Below are 5849 nucleotides of genomic sequence, written 5' to 3'. Positions count from 1 at the left end.
GTTCCGGGATTACTAGGAAAGTTTTCGCCCCAGACACCTCAGATTACCCATGATTGAGAATAATAAATTAATTGTAATTTAGTCTTATGATTACATTAGTTTTTTCATAATTAAGCCACTAATGTAGTACATTTGGCCAAAATAGCACAGAATCGTCCAAAAACAGACTAAAACAACAACAAATGTACAAAACAAAGCAAAAATCTTGATTGAGAACTAATTATTAGACTGACCCAAAGAATCACTCAATTACAAACATAAAAAATCTTTTGTGTCAATCACCCGGATACCTCAATCACCCATGGATTCAACAAGAAATGCCGAAGTGCATGTATTTAGTGCAGGCGTATTTATCATCAGTTACTCATGAGCCGTGCGTCTTCTAATCCCTAATGGGCACACAAAATCAAGCATGGTCTCATTCACAAAAATCATCAGCTGCTCACCGTGCATGCCCACACGATCTGTTGCATGCATTTCTTTTTATGGACATACAACCGGCTATCCAAAACCAGTCTCCGAGGAGTTTACGTTGTCAAATTTGTACGCCTCTTCAACAGAATCGAAGTTAGTACCAACTTGTGGATTAACAACACAACATGTCTACTTATCAGCATAAGCACGAACTGAAGCCTCCAGGGAAGGCACTCTGCTAGGGTTGGCGTTGCTCTCCTCTCCTCAGCAGCTTTACCAATTCTTATCCTGAAAAGTAATCGGAACCACTGGTTAGTACTAGGATACAACTAATCTTTTCCCGTTCCGCAAAAAAAAAAACTAATCTTTTCCCGCTAGATGACTACAAACAGCAAGGAATTAAAGATACAGACTATGATCGAGCAGATTTAGGAAAAAAGCAGACACATTATGCAAAAAATCGCCAGATCAATACAAGGTTCGTAAATTGTCTTTCCGTCCAGCAAGATCCTTTTGATTTGGACACCACCACTCCCTCTGCATCTCCGGCTTCTTTAGCCATCGCAGCTCCAATATCTTCTGGGCAGATCTCGCCTGGATCCGCAATAGCTTCGCTATGACCGGAAAAGCTCTTTCACGAGCGAGCGTAGCAGCAACGAGCGGTCCTAATCTTTTTTCTCCCCTCTGATTTTAAGGTGGGCAAGCTCGAGATCTCCTCTCAATCTCTCTCCCCCCTGATTTAGCGTGGGGCAGGTGAGATATTCCCTCTAATCCTCTCTTGTTATGTCTCTCTCTTTCCTGTTTATATTGAAAGTGCAGCTGCATGCGGGCGGATATTGTTTCCTAATGGAGCCTACAAACCTGGTCGGAAATCGCTCGCTGTGACGCGCGCGCGCGCATTAGCATCCTATGAGCCTGTAATTTTTTCCGTGAGGATCGTTTCTTCCGTTTGCTTGTCCACTTCTATTTCCCGAGCGTATCCTCCCCCTCGCCCGTCTCGGAAGAAATCCGACAAACACGGACACCATGGATCCTGTTTGCCCATCAGGAACACTCTCTTAAGAGAATCCCGGCGTCCAATCGAGGAACAAATCTGCAACCACGCCAAATAAAAACAGAGTCAGATCCCACTACGGATGACGAATGAAGGAGAGGGGAGTATCTAAATTTATCACACAAGTACATCAGGCACCTAGCACACAAGATCTGGCAGAACATTACCCCGATTCAATCTCCTCGAAGAAGAACTCCATCCCCATCCATGGCGACCTCACTTCCGCTTATACTACGAGGCGTAGGGGATGACCAGTTGAACCACGCGCACTCTGCGATTATTATTTTCTAGATGGCGCACCCTGCGAATCCTGTAGAAGCTGATGTTACCTGACGACTGCCCTCCGGAGCCCACGCAACTAATTAAATGTCTGGTCGGCACATGATGTACTTACAATCTTTGCACATCACGGAGGCCCACGTATAAACTGAGAACACTACAGAGATGGCACCGGTGTATTCCCACGCAACAGCCGCCGTATACTAATGAAAAAGCTAGATGCTCGGATCACAACGACAAAATGGCTGGATGAGATTACGGCCACCAGGCAGCTCGGCCTTCAAAACGCCACACTCTACTTTATTTAACTATATATAAAAGTAGTTTGTTTCGTTTGTAGTAAGTGCTACTTTATTTATTTATAGTAAGTGATACTTTATTTATTTATAGTAAGTGCTTAGTAGTTGAACTAGATATATAGTTGATTTAATTAATAAAACTATTTTATTTAACTATATATAGAAGTACGTAGTTCCCGCATCGACGTCGGCGATACCCATCCCGCATCCTCGTCGTCGTCGACTCGGCGGTGGAGGCCTGCTTGATCAGGGCCATGTTCGGGACTGGGCTCCGTCGGGCTGGTATTGGGAGGTGCTACCTTCTGGGGGACGTAGGTTGGTGAGGAGGCAGCCCGTTGTTGACCCGATCCTTGTTTGGTGACGGTCGCGTGGGCCATGACGGTGCCGAGGCTTCCGGACACCGCGGAGGTGGTACATCACCGTGTTAGCGAGGAGGACGAGCACGTCCGTCGCTACATGGTTGCGTTGGAGGGCAGGTTCAACAATACCTGGCAGGTTCTTCAGGGATCTCATTGGAGCTATGATCCTGTGATCGTTCCTTATCTTTGGGTGTCCACTGCCCGCGACGATACCCGTCGGGCGCTACGGTTCTAGCTGTATTAATTAGCGATGCTATATGTATGATAGTATTCGAGGAGTATTCGATGATGTACGGACACAAGAGATGATGTACTTTTGGTTATAATTGAATGCATGCTAATTTGAATACTATTTTATTTTACGATTTGGTTTTGCTTATTGAATGCGCATATTGGAAAAGTACTCCTACTTTGAATGCTAAAATTGAAGAGCACTCTCCATGCAGAAATCTAGGAGCCCCCTCCATCATCCACGCCGTCGTGGGGGTAGCTTCTTCTTCATTCCCGTGTGCTAGACAATTTGTTATAATAATGCACTCGGGAATGAAAGGAGGAGCTACATATCATCACCGATAGTCAACCCGTGATTAATAATAATGATCTAATTTAGGTTTTTAGTACATATATTTAATATTTGAATTATGAACTTAGGCCGGAAATGTCGTACTCGGACGATAAAAACCGTCCGGGGGAGTGCGACTGGTGCCACGACGACCGAGGTATGTGCGGCAGGTTCATTGAGCTGGACGAAGATTGGCGCTTCAGCATTAAGATCGAGGAAACCTTCGATGTTCATACGGCACGCAACGACGACAATAGTTTTTTTCGTAATTAAGCACGACTTCAACTATTTTAACGTGTATTTTTCATCTTTTCCAATTCGACTAGCTTATCCCATGCTTTGCAAGACGCTATGTCTTGGAGAGGATGGGTTTTGAAGACCATGAAAGTATGGAAACCAAAAAAATTATTCTAAGTACCCATCATGGTGTGGATTTTCAAGTAAAGATGTACAATGCTCAGAGTGTAACCTATTTTGGTTGCAAAAACTGGGAAGCACTTTGCAAGATGTATGGTTTTGATGAGGGTATGCTTGTCACCATGGATCTTGGTGATCCTACAATCGCGCAAGAGAGACCTTCGATTTTCGTCCTTGTGGGTACACCTCCAATTTTTCCCCCATGTGAGCTTAACATAGTTATTAAGTAATTTATATTGTTTATTTCAAAATAGTTGACAACTTATTTCCATTGACAGCTTATTTTCATTCTTCAAAGAATGTGCGGAAGATGGTAGACAGAACCTACTACACCGAAGGCTCCGAATTAACTTACCAGGAGAAAAATTATCTGGTCGCATTTTGTACTGATTTTGAAAATTACAATATCTACAATCAAACTCCTCAACATTATGGTCAATACGTGCCACTAGTGCACGTGTTGAACTACGGTAACTACCATGGAGATACCCTGGTAAGATTTTTTACTATTACGACATCCGTGCATCTTTTTGCACACTTCTAAAACTAGTACATCATTGTTAACTACGAAGTTATTACTATATTTTTCAACAAATAATCCCGAATGATTGTGTGCCTCATCTGATGTATACACACGGTAGCCTTCATATTTTGAACATACAACCAGGTCTTCCTACGAATCTAAATTGTCCATATCGGGTTTCTAAAAGAAGTAGAGACATGACAATCAAAGAATGGAAAAAAATGTATGGACAATCGTAAGGAGCTTCTTGGAAGCAACAATCAGCAGAGGACAAGAATTGGAGACAGGATGATCGCCATTCTTCATAATGGAGAGTCAGGGTCTATATTGTTTTATGCCATTTTACCTTAAGGGTGTTTAGGCCATGTCCTACCTGATATTGATGATCATGTGCTAATTAAGAACAATTATGTAGGGTTGGGTTCGATGACTATGAGGATGATGATCGTATGACTTATTATTAATAACGAGTAGAAGTTGTATGATGATGCATGATTAGTAGGACTTGTTATTATATATGATGATGTATGATGCGAGCATGCATGAGTTATTATATCAGCGGGTGAAATGAACATATATAGCAGCAGCGTTGGTAAACCAAGGACGAAGATATAAGAGAGGACACTTCTCTCTATTAGCTAGCTAATAACAACCTAAAAATAACCCCCAAAACCCCTAAAGCAGCCACTTTTCTAAAAAAATCATGGACTTTTGGTCCCGGTTGGTGCCACCAACCGGGACCAAAGGCCCCCTGACTGGGCTCGGCGCACAGGGCCACGTGGAGGCACATTGGTCTCGGTTCGTGTTTGAACCGGGACTAATGGGTGGAGGTATTAGTAACGACCCATTAGTCCCGGTTCATGAACCGGGACTAAAGGCCCTTACGAACCGGGACTATTAGGTGTTTTTCTACTAGTGCCATTCAAAGCAAGATCAAACAAAGCAAGCAAGCAAAGAAATGACAACAAACTACTTAGCAAGATTAACAGAAGGGGCATCCTCCTTCCCTGCTCCACGCCAAGGTGATGCTCCTGGCCAAAACATTAACAAGTTCCCAGCATAAGTCTAGCCACACACCATAAAAGTTCAACATTAACACCTTACTTAACTACATAGCATGCTCGATGTCACCAACACAGTTGTGCCTGCTGCAACGAAACTTGCACATGACCAAGGAGTCATGGTTGTAGATCTGAACCTCCAGTCCGAGTCCTGAGATGCGCACAACGACGAGGTCACCGGGAACGATCCGGTGGCGGCGGTAGAAGTAGTTCCAGCCCGGGCCAAGCACCATGTGCCCCTCGAAGTTCTGTGCCTGCACCCAGAACACGCACCACTTGTTCGCCGACAGCCTGACCACATGTCGGAGCCGCTTAATGACCAATCAGGTGTTCATCACCTCCACGAACTTACTAGGAACGACGAGCATGGCGAGGTCCAAGTTGTCCTTGAACTGCTGGTAGAAGCGCAGCGGCTCCCGGGCCCCCTCCTCGTGGCCCTGCCTCGGAGATCGTCCCCTTGAACGAGGTAGGCTCATGATGGCGATCCTGCCAGGCAGGTCCACCATCCCGAGCCACCTGTTCGTGGGGATGAAATTCTCGGCGCGCTCAACTCCAGCCACCACCTGAGCTCCTCCACCCGCCACATCCCAGTCACTCTTCAAAATCTTGTCAGGTAAGATGACAAGTATTAATGCACAAACTTTTTGCAAAATGGGCACTTGTTGTTGGGAAAATGCCACTAATCAGTGGACTTGCCCAACAGCAAGTGCCACTAATATGAGCAAATGCCACTGATCAGTGGCACTTGCTGTTGGGCAAGTCCACTGATCAGTGCACTATTCTAAGCATGAAAACGTCTAAAAATAGCAACAACAAGTGCCAATAGCAACCATGTGCACCATGCACATTTGACATCATCCTAAAATGATCCTACTACATGC

The 5849-nt window shown here is 44.6% G+C and overlaps 1 long non-coding RNA gene across 2 annotated transcripts; it reads right to left on the bottom strand.

The window, feature by feature from the left end:
- Positions 1 to 306: 306 nt before the first annotated feature.
- LOC119305489 lies at positions 307 to 1961 on the bottom strand. Of its 2 annotated transcripts, XR_005148682.1 has the most exons (4): positions 1863 to 1961; positions 1636 to 1778; positions 1276 to 1507; positions 307 to 702 (listed from the first exon to the last, which is right to left on the bottom strand). It is a non-coding gene; the product is annotated as an uncharacterized LOC119305489 (long non-coding RNA). The 2 variants fall into 2 exon arrangements; XR_005148681.1 differs by lacking the exon at positions 1863 to 1961 and having other exon boundaries at positions 1636 to 1835.
- Between the last annotated feature and the right edge of the window lie 3888 nt (positions 1962 to 5849).

Source organism: Triticum dicoccoides, chromosome 5B (assembly GCF_002162155.2).
Source record: "Triticum dicoccoides isolate Atlit2015 ecotype Zavitan chromosome 5B, WEW_v2.0, whole genome shotgun sequence".
Taxonomy (NCBI): domain Eukaryota; kingdom Viridiplantae; phylum Streptophyta; class Magnoliopsida; order Poales; family Poaceae; genus Triticum; species Triticum dicoccoides.
This window is presented reverse-complemented; position numbering and strand designations above follow the sequence as displayed.